This window comes from Microtus oregoni, unplaced genomic scaffold, assembly GCF_018167655.1.
Source record: "Microtus oregoni isolate MIOR12 unplaced genomic scaffold, Mior012 000061F_ref0000440, whole genome shotgun sequence".
Lineage (NCBI taxonomy): Eukaryota > Metazoa > Chordata > Mammalia > Rodentia > Cricetidae > Microtus > Microtus oregoni.
The window spans coordinates 2,336,576-2,348,698 of NW_024543871.1; positions in this window are offsets into that span (position 1 = coordinate 2,336,576).

A 12,123-nucleotide genomic window follows, 5' to 3' on the forward strand; every position below is an offset into this window, starting at 1 on the left:
AGAGAAATATATAGCCTAATTAAGGGAGCCATCTTAGGGTTGACAAGAGACTTGACTCTATAGTTGCTCGCAGGTGTCCATGGAGATGTCGCCAGCTAGTACCTTGAGTAACTGAGGAGAGGGAACCTGAAATGACCCTATCCTATAGCCATACTGATGAATATTTTGCATATCAGCTTAGAACCTTCATCTGGTGATGGATCGACATAGACACAGAGACCGAAATTGGAGCACCAGTTTGTCAGCTATTTTAAAAGGAAAATAAATACGTATTTTGTCTGTTTTGCCCCTTCTTCTATGCTGAACAAACTATGGATATTGATAAACTATTTTGTTTCTTATAAAGGCCTTAGACTTTTTTCTCTTTTTCTCATTCTTTTTGTTGTTGTTTTCTGACTAGGTAATTTACAATGACCTACATTTGAATTTACTGCTCCTTCTTATTTTGATGTATTCCGCTGTTGCTCCATACTCATGATTATTTTTTAACTTCAGTTAGAAATCATTCCAGCTTAATTTTTGTTTTTCAACATAAATTCCTTTCATTGAAATTCTTTTTCTTTTCATACCTTGGTCATTCGGGGTCATTATGAGCATCTTCCTTTGGATATTTTTAGTTCTTTGTGAGGTATTTCATTATTTGATTTTCCAATATCCATTTATATAGAGTTTGTTTAGTTGGGCCTTGTTTATATATTTCTTTGTAGATCTTGTGAAATGTGCCATTCCCAACAATCTTATATCCTAGATTCTATCAATTTTGGGATTCAGGAGCTGTTGAAATCAGTTGTTTTCACAGCTTCTTGAACAGATAGAAATCTGGATACACAGACAGTTCTTCTCTTTTTCTATGTCCAGAGACAATGCTCAGCTGCACTGGCCTCTGTATTCTTTAACCATGGATTCGTTGAAGCAATAGTATTGTACACAGAGTATCAGGAGATTTCCACCTGTGCTCTGAGACAGGTGAGAGCTAAAGTCATCACAGAAAAGAGTCAGTATATTAAACACGGCGTCCAGTTTCTTCTTTTCATTTCCTTAAAAAATTGGGAACTGGCAGCTTCATCCAAATTGCATGGCACTGTGATGAAGGGTGTACCCGCAGTATGAGGACAACAGGGATTTTCCTTCTAGAGTCAATGTGACTGGTTTCATGCTTCTGTGGGTAATAGAAGTGTACTATGTTCTCTATCACAAAGGGGAATTTTTTATATATGATTGATGAGTCGAATGATCATATTGTAGAAAAGAAAGTCTGATTGCAGTCTAATGTTATCAACCAGCTTGTGTTTTACAACACATGAGTTTTATTTGCTACCTCTTTCTCCTTTCAACTGTTAAAGTGAACCAATTTATTAGTCATGTGATCTATAGGCCTAAAACTAGTGTATTTTCTTTGATGTTTTTGGAGAATATACTTATTTAATATCTAAGACAATTGGAAAATTCAAACCATTTACTAGAGGAAAAAGGAATTTAACAGGGTACCAAATCTAATAACCCCATATTTCCAATTTAGATATTTCCCACTTTATTGTATTATAGCTTCTAATTGTTCAAAATCATCTTATTACAGCATTGAATGTGTATATAACATACTTTGATCATATTCATCCTACTATTAACTCTCTTGTCCTAATTTTTACTCCTGACTTTTCCCTTTATTTTCTAAAATAGTTCCCCATGCCTTTATGACTTTGAATGTTTAGATTTCATGTATGAGAGAAAATATGCAATATATATCTTTCTAAATCTGAGTTATTTAATTACCCTGATGATCGGTTGTTATAACATATGGAAATGGCATGATTATGTGCTGTTTTATGGCTGACTAGAATGCTATTGTACAAGCAACATATTTGAATGTATTTGTCTGTACAAGAGAACCTAGACTGAGTCCATCTGTTTCTATTGTGAACGTGACACAAGGAACATGGTGATGTAAAGAATTATCACGATTTATGATGACTTTGCTTCCTTCAGGCAAATATTTTTCAAGAAAAAGAAAACTGGACAGATTTTCAAGGAATCTCTGTTCTGATTTTTATGGAGGCTTCAGTAATTAACCCTCATATGACTATATATAAGAGTTCCATTTCTTGCATCCTTCTCAAAGTTTTGTTTTGTTTTGTTTTTAAGGTTTATTTTGTTTTATTACTGGTCATCATTCTGACAGGGATGAGGCAGAATCACAAAGCAGTTTCTTTGTTCCTTTTTCCCTGAGATTTAAGCATGCTGTACACCTTTGCAAAATGCCTATCAGACATTTGTAATTCTTATTTCAAGATCTATTTGTTGCATTCATTCCTCTATTTGTTGATAGGACTATTCTTTTGGTATTTAAATTTAGTTATTTGTATATGTTGGCTATTAATCATATTTCAGATGAATAGGTGGGAAAGGAGTTTTCCCCTCTGTGTGCCATCTGCTCTCTCTGGTAATTGCTTCCTTTGCTGTGTAGCTTTCTAATTTCATGCAATCAAATTTGCCAGTGCCTGCTATTATTTCATGAGCTACTGGAGTTCTTCTGTTCAGAAAGTCCTTGCTTTTGTCTTGATCAGTACATTCTTCACTTATGTTTTTCCTGTAGTAATTTCAGACTTTCAAGTTTTACATTAATTTTTTTTTTATCTGGGCCTGAATTCTACCCTTAAGTGCAGTTTATATACCCTGAGAGCCTCCAATAGAGTAAACTAAATTTTACTTTGAAAGTGGATGTCATTTGGAGATCATTTTTTTGGTTATGGACGGGATCTCATGCCCATTTTCCCTCTCATAGCTCCAAACTGTGCAGGCCTTGTGCTTGCTGCTGCATATTTCAGTACATATGTGCATCAGTCATGATGTGCCTGGAAGACGCTGTTTCCTTTGTGTCATCCCACCCATCTGGCTTTTACAATCTTTCCACCTCTCTGATCCCTGGTATAGTGAAGACATCCCATCTAGAACCGAATGTTCCAAAGCCTCTCACTCTTTACACATTGTCCACTTATGGGTCTCTGTTTTAGTTACCATATACTGCAAGAGGATACTTATTTATGATGCCTGAACAAGATGCTGACCAATGACTATAGCATAAATAATAGGAGTCATTGCATTCCTGTGTTCCTATGGCATAACAATGCTTGGTTTGCCCCTGGGTCCATGGCGTATCTAGTCTCAATTTATTGGCTACTTGCGTAGTTTCAGGTCGAAGTTTCATTGGATATATTTTTTAGAATTTGTTGCTCTCCTCAGTCATTGAGCTAGAAGGTTTTAAGCACTATTGAAGGAAACACTCACTGTGCCTACATTATGACTTGGTTGTATTTTTTATAAGAAACTTGAGGATCTTGCAAGTTTTTCTTAAACTATTTGTTCTTTATAAGAACAATGTTGAAAATGCTTTCTTTTTTCCATTGTATAATTTTTAGCTTCAAAACCAGGTGTTCATAGGTTTCTGGATTAATATCTGGGTCTTTGATTTGATTCAGTTTGTCAACCTCCCTGTTTTTATGCTAGTACTAAGCTGTTCTCATTGCTGGAGGTCTGTGATAGAACTTGGTGTCAGGGATGGTAAGCCCTCCAGAAATTCTAGGATTGTTTTTGCTGTCCTGAGATTTTTTGTCCATATGAAGCTGAGTATTGTACTTTCAAGGTCTGTGAAGAATTGTGGTGGAATGTTGATGGGGATTGCATAAAATCTATAGATTGCTTTTGGTAGGATTGCCATTTCTATTATGTTGATCCTACCTATCCAGGAGCATGAGAGAACTTTCTATTTTCTAGTATCTTCTTCAATATCTTTCTTTAAAGACTTAAAGTTCAAATGGTTCTGGAATAATTGGATGTCAACAAGAATGAAAACAGAACTATATCTATCCTTATGCAAAAAACCCAATTCTAAACAGATTAAGACCTCAATATAAATCTGACCACACTGAACATGATAGAAGAGAAAGTGAGAAGTAGTCCTCAATGCATGGGCACAGGAGACCACTTCCCAAATATAACCCTAGTAGCACAGACACTGAGAAAAACAATAAATAAATGGGACCTCCTGAACTGAGAAGTTTCTGTAAAACAAAGGACACAGTCACTAAGACAAAAAGGCAGCCTACTGAATGGGAAAAGACCTTTACCAAGCCCACATCAGAAAAATTACTGATCTCCAAATTATATAAAGAACACAAGAAATTAGACATCAAAGTTCTAAATAACAAATTAAAAAATGGGGTACAGAACTAAACAGAGAATTCTCAACAGAAGCATCTCAAATGGCCAAAAGATACTTAAAGGAATGTTCAACATTGTTAGCAATCAGGGAAATACAAATTAAAACAACTCTGAGATACCATCTTATACCAGTCAGGCTAAGATCAGAAACACCAATGATAGTTTATGCTGGAGAGGATGTTGAGTAAGGGGAACACTCATTTATTGCTGGTGGGAAGGCAAACTTGTACAACCATTTTGGAAATCGTATGTCAGTTTCTCAGAAAATTGGGAATCAACCTACCTCAGGATACAGCAATGCCACTTTTGGGCATATACCTAAAAGATGCTCAATCATTCAACAAAGGCATTTATTCAACTATGTTCATAGAAGCAATATATGTAATAGCCAGAACCTGGAAACAACATAGATGCCCCTCAACCAAAGAATGGATAAAGAAAATGTGGCACATTTACACATTAGATTAGTACTCAGCAGAAAAAAAAAACAAACAAAAAACAATGATATCTTGAATTTTTCATGCAAATGGATGGTATTAGAAAACACTATCCTGGGTGAGGTAACCAAGACTCAAAAGGATGAATATAGTATGTACTCACTCATAAGTGGATACTAGCTATAAACAAAGGATATTGAGCCTATAGTTCATGATCCTAGAGAAGCTAAGTAATCAGGTAAACCCTAAGAAAAACATATATAGATCCAGTTGGAAAGCTGAAATAGACAAGATCACTAGACAAAATTAAGCTCATGGGGGTGGGGGATGAAGAGAGGGTAGAAAGGAAAGAGGAGGGGAGAAGGGGAGAGGTGAGGAGAACTTGAGGGAGTGGGATAGTTGAGATGGAGGAAGGACAGAGATGAGAGCAAGGAAAGAGATACCTTGATTGAGGGAGACATTATAGGATTAGCAGAAACCTGGCTCTAGAGAAATTCCCAGGAATTCACAAGGATGACCCCAGATAAGACCTTAAGCAGTAGAGGATGGGCGGCCTGGTCTTGGTTTGCCCTGTAGTCAGACTGATGAATATTTTTACATATCACCATAGAACCTTCATGTATCAACATACAGAAGAGAGGCAGAGAACTGCATTGGAGTGCTGGACTTGAGCTCCCAAAGTATAATTGAAGAGTGGGAAGAATGAGAATATGAGCAAAAAGGTCAAGACCATGATGGGTACACCCACTGAAGCAGTCTACCTGGTGCGGCAGAATTGTCTGTATTCTGTCAATTATGTTTAAAATAAACACTGATTGGCCAGGCATGAAGTATAGGTAGGTCACCAGGCAGCTAATGGGGGCTCACAAATTCTTGCCAGGCTGGGAAAGGACAAGCATAGGACTAAACTAGTCCCTCTGTTTGTGTTGCTGAGCCTAGATATAGTAGAGAGGGCCTTAGACCTCACCCAAAGCAATGTGCCTTACCCTCTCGGAGGAGTGGATGGAGAGTGTGGGTTGGGAGTGTATGTAGAGGAATGGGAAGGGGAAGGGAGTAGGAACTGGGTTTCATATGTATAATGAAAACAAGATAGTTTGTTCTCTTTTTTAAAAAAATAAAAAACAATCTTTTTTTTTTTTAAAAAAAAAAGAACGTTGTTGTTTATCTTCAAGATGCTTCTTTGTAACAGGTATGATGGCATATTCTTATCATCAGGCTTTCCGAGAACAAAGACAGGACAATTGTGAATCAAGACAAACAATCTTGGGATACACAATGAAAATAAGACAATGCCAGGTATGAAAGAAAAAGGAAACATCTGCTTATATGTGTGATACTTAGTGTTGTCAACTTGACAGAATCTATAATTACTTGGAATCAGGGCTTCTGGGGATACCTTCAATGTATTAACTATATTTTGTCAATTAATGTGAAACTACTCACCTTATTTGGAAGCAAGAAGGGTTCAACCTGAAGGTCAGAAAATGAAAGAGCCAACCACTGGCTTTTACCTTGACCTCAGTCCGAAATGGTGATCCTACCTCCAAGAATCTCAGAATGAGAATGAGAGCTGTCTCCACCTATTTTATAATGCTCTCTAGTTTTGGGATTAAAGGTATGTACCACTGGGATTAAAGGCATGTACTGCCTGATTTCTATGGCAACTAGTGTGGCTACTGGGATTAAAGTTGTGTGTTTTACCACTGCCTGGTCTGTAAGGCTGATTAGAGAGGCTGTTTTACTCTATGATGTTCAGACAAGCTTTATTTATTAAAATACAAACAAAATGCCACTAAAGTCTATATCAGTTACTGCCTCCAGGTTCTTGTTCTGACTTCCTTAGGTGATGAATTTATAAACTGTATGGTGAAATAAAGAACACCCCCTCCTTCAAACAGCTTTGGTTACTGTGCTTAAGTGAAACCCTTATTAAGACACATAGCAACAGAAATATAAACTGAGACAGTTTATATCTATTACTTTTTCAAATAATAGAATCTAATACTTTAAAAGGAGACTGTTTTGAGAGTAATATAATATTTGTATTGTAAAAAGAAAACAATAACTTAAAACAAGAATGAAGAAGGCAAATCTATGGTTAAGAACAGAAAAAAAAATAAAAGTTAAAAGAAAAAAATAGAGAAAAATCAAGGATACCAGAAACTGGTTCTTGAAAAGGCCAATATTATTAAAACTCTTTTTAGCCTAACCAATAAAAAAGAGGCCAGCTTGCAAATTGTTTATGTTACATATAGCAAGACAATAATAGGAGCAATAGTATGCTCAAAATATTGACAAGTTATATGACATAGTTTGATTCCTTGGCAGATGTAGATCACTAAAAACTCATCTCTTCTGAAGGGAAACAGAGAATCAGGGGATGTGGGGAAAGGGAAGGAAGGCTGTGGTTGGGATATATTATATGAGATAATAAAGAAAAAGAAAAGGAAAAACTCATTTATGAACAAGTAGATAATCACAAGTACTTCTAAATATCTTAATGAAACTAAAATCAATTTTCAGGAAAGATTGCAACAAAGAAAGTCACATGCCAGAGTAAATAAACTGGTTAATTATGTATAAACAGTGAATCAAAAGAAAATGACACCATTTCTCTACAAACTCATGAAGCTGTATAAAAGAGAACATATTACAACCTCTTTTATTCAAGTTTACCCTCATGACAAGAAATATGAAAATAAAACACAAGTAAAAATTATAGACTATTATACCTCATGGGCATCAATGTGAATATCTGTAAAGGATATTAACATATCAAATCTAACAATTTCTATGAAGAAAATTATATCTTGATCATATGGGGTTTATCTTAGGAAAACAAAGCTCATTCAGAATTATAAAATCAACCAAATCCATGTAATCATAGTCATATATTGCATGAACATTATATTAGCTGCATAAAAAGATTTGGCAAGTTTAATTATCCATTAATGTTTAAATTGTCAGCATAGAAGGAATAGCTCTTCAACTTAATAACTGAAAGACTACTAAAACTTCTAATTTACATCACATAATGCCACTAAAATTTTATATTTAGCTGTAAAATACTGACTACTTTTCCCTCTAACTTCAACAAGGGAGAAATGTCTAATTTAACCACTTTCTAATATTAACCAATGCAAGGAAGCAAGAAAAAGAATTTAAAGGCATACAGACTGGAAAGGATAAAAGAAAAATTCCCCTTTATGCATTTAAGATGTTATTTACAGAGAAAAAAATCATGAAATCTACTATAATGCTGACTTTTATTGTAATTAATGACAATAGAATCCAACAATGCTAAAAACAAACAGAAGCTGATCATGTACCTAAGTGATTGAGACCCAAAAAGATGAAAATGATATGCAATCACTCATAAGTGGATACTATCTATAAACAGAGGACATTGAACCTATAGTTTATGATCATAGAGAAGCTAAGTAACAAGGTGAACCCTGAGAAAAAAATATATAGATCCACCTGGAAATCCTGGTCAAAGGGAACAAAGTTTCAGTTTTGATAGATAACTAAGTTGTATGTAGTATGACGAATAAATATATAAATGAATCTAATGTTGTAAGCTGATACTGTTTTATGTATTTGAAAAGTGATGTTGGGGGGTGGTGGCACATGCGATTAATCCCAGCACTCGCAAGGCAGAGGTGGGCAGATCTCTGTTAGTTTGAGGCTAGCCTGGTCAACAGAGAAAGTTCCAGGAGTTTCCAAAGCTAAACAGAGAAGCCCTGTCTCAAAAAAAAAAACAAAAAAACAAAAAAAAGAAAGAAAGAAAAGAAAAAATTGCTAATATGACAGATTTTAAGTTTTCTCTTTTATTCTCCTATGCACAAATATAAAGGAAAAACCATTGCATCATGATCCATATATTAATCAGCTTTAGTGCTGTTTCCTTTCACAATGTTTGCAAGTATCAGAACTTTTTCGTTTTGTTTTTTTGAGACAGGGTTTCTTTGTGTATTCCTCACTGTTCTGGATCTTGCTTTGCAGACCAGGCAGCCTCAAACTCACAGATATCAGCCTGCCTCTCAGCGTCCTAAGTAGTGGGATTAAAGGTGTCCACTGCCATGCCCAGCTATGTAAGAACAGTTTCAGGACAGTTTTGTATATCTTACATTGACATATTTTAAAAATTATTTTTATTTATTTGTGGTGTATGTGTGCCAGTGTACCACATGAGAGTAAGTGTCTGCAGAGACCCTTCCACCCAAAATGGTGTTAAGTCCTGATATTGGGATTAGAGGGGATTGAAAGTTATACAATATTTGACATGGGTTTTGAGAACCGAAACAAGCCCTCTAGAAAGCTCTTTGCTCAGTCAACTCTCCAGAAAATATTTTACCTCTGCCCTAAAAGCTGACAATTAATTTGTCAATATTAGTTAATTAGTTAAGCAAATAATATATCAAAATAAATAAAAAGAATCATATGAATAAAAGTAATATTTAGGTCAAAGGAGGATATTAATACTGTTTTATTCTTTTGGTCACCTTGAAAAATTATCTGAATAAATTAACTAAAAGACAGATTTTGGCTCATAGTTTTAGAAGTATTCATCCATGATTGACTGGCTCCAGTGTTCTTGGGCATGTGATGAGAAAGAACTATAACATCTTGTCATAAGACTGTAGTGATACACACTGTTTAACTTCTGGCAGCCAGGAAGTATAACTGTGGGGAAAGAAGAATGAAACATGAGCTATTCTTAAAAGATTAAGTCGGATCAACCTAATTTTTATCTATTTATTTTAATAAAAAAGAAAACAAACTATCTTTTTAAATTATATGTTCCAATCCAAGTTCCTACTCCCTTGCATTCTACAATTCCTTCCACACACCACCCCACCCCACCCCCAACAATCCTCAGAAAGAGTAGATCACGTTGCTTTGGGAAGGTCCAAGGCCCTCTCTACAATATCTAGGCTGAGCAAGGTATCTATCCAAAGATAATAGATTCCTAAATAGCTAGTCCAAGCAGTAGGAATAAATCCTGGTGCCGCTGCCAGTGGTCCCTCAGTCTGCCTCAGCCATACAACTGTCAACCACAATCAGAGGGACTAATTTGGTCATATGCTTGTTCTTTTCCAGCTTGGCTAGAGTTTGTGAGCTCCCATTATCTCAGGTAAACTGCTTCAGTGGGTGTACCCATCATGGTCTTGACCTCTTTGCTCATATTCTCATTCTCCCCACTCTTCAATTGGACTTTGAGAGCTCAGGTCCAGCGCTCCGATGCAGGTCTCTGCCTCTTTTTCTGTATGTTGATACATGAAGGTTCTATGGTGATATGTAAAAATATTCATCAGTCTGACTACAGGGCAAACCAAGACCAGGCCGCCCATCCTCTACTGCTTAAGGTCTTATCTGGGGTCATCCTTGTGAATTCCTGGGAATTTCTCTAGAGCCAGGTTTCTGCTAATCCTATAATGTCTCCCTCAATCAAGGTATCTCTTTCCTTGCTCTCATCTCTGTCCTTCCTCCATCTCAACTATCCCATTCCCTCAAGTTCTCCTCACCTCTCCCCTTCTCCCCTCCTCTTTCCTTTCTACCCTCTCTTCTTCTCCCACCCCCGTGCATCCAATTTTGTCTGGTGATCTTGTCTATTTCAGCTTTCCAACTGGATCTATATATGTTTTTCTTAGGATTTACCTTATTACTTAGCTTCTAAGATCATGAACTAAAGGCTCAATATCCTTTGTTTATAGCTAGTATCCACTTATGAGTGAGTACATACTATATTCATCCTTTTGAGTCTGGGTTACCTCACTCAGAATAGTGTTTTCTAATTCCATCCATTTGCATGCAAAATTCAAGATATCATTTTTTTACTGCTGAGTACTACTCTAATGTGTAAATGTGCCACATTTTCTTTATCCATTCTTTGGTTGAGGGGCATCTAGGTTGTTTCCAGGTTCTGGCTATTACAAATACTGCTTCTATGAACATAGTTGAACAAATGCCTTTGTAGAATGATTGAGCATCTTTTAGGTATATGCCCAAAAGTGGCATTGCTGTATCCTGAGGTAGGTTGATTCCCAATTTTCTGAGAAACTGACATACGATTTCCAAAATGGTTGTACAAGTTTGCCTTCCCACCAGCAATAAATGAGTGTTCCCCTTACTCAACATCCTCTCCAGCATAAACTATCATTGGTGTTTCTGATCTTAGCCTCACTGGTATAAGATGGTATCTCAGAGTTGTTTTAATTTGTATTTCCCTGATTGCTAACAATGTTGAACATTCCTTTAAGTATCTTTTGGCCATTTGAGATGCTTCTGTTGAGAATTCTCTGTTTAGTTCTGTACCCCATTTTTTAATTTATTATTTAGAACTTTGATGTCTAATTTCTTGTGTTCTTTATATAATTTGGAGATCAGTAATTTTTCTGATGTGGGCTTGGTAAAGGTCTTTTCCCATTCAGTAGGCTGCCTTTTTGTCTTAGTGACTGTGTCCTTTGCTTTACAGAAACTTCTCAGTTCAGGAGGTCCCATTTATTTATTGTTTCTCTCAGTGTCTGTGCTACTAGGGTTATATTTAGGAAGTGGTCTCCTGTGCCCATGCATTGAAGACTACTTTTCACTTTCTCTTCTATCATGTTCAATGTGGTCCAATTTATATTGAGGTCTTAAATCCGTTTAGAATTGAATTTTGTACATGGAAAGAGATATGGATCAGTTTTCATATTTCTAAATGTTTACATCTAGTTATGTCAGCACCAATTGTTGAAGATCCTCTGTTTTTTCCACTGTATAATTTTAGCTTATTCATCCAAAATCTTGTGTTCATAGGTGTTTGGATTAGTATCTGGGTCTTTGATTCGATTCCATTGTTCACCCTTCCTATTTTTGTGCCAGTACCAAGATGCTTTTTTCACTGTATCTCTGTTATAGAACTTGATGTTAGAGATGGTGATCCCTATGGAAGTTCTTGTATTGTACAGGATTGTTTTGGCTATCCTGGGTGTTTTGTTTTTCCATATGAAGTTGGTTATTTTTCTTTGACGGTCTGCAAAAAATTGTGTTGGGATTTTTATGTGGATTGCATTGAATCTATAGATTTCTTTTAGTAGGATTGTCATAATTTGCTATGTTGATCCTACTTATCCAAGGCCATGGGAGATCTTTCCATTTTTGGTATCTTCTTTAATTTTGTTCTACAAAGCCTTGTATTTATTTCTGAATATGTCTTTCACTTCTTTGGTTAGTGTTACCCCAAGATATTTTAAGTTATTTGTGGATATTGTGAAAGGTGATGTTTCTATGACTTCTCTTTATGGTTCTTTATCATTTGTATATAGGATGGCTATTAATTTTTTTGAGTTGATCCTGAACCCTGCCACATCACTCAAGGCATTTATCAGCTGTTGGAGTTCACTGGTATTGTTTTTAGGGTTGCTTATATATACTATCCTATCATCTGCAAATAACAAAAGTTTGACTTCTTCCTTTCCAACTTGAA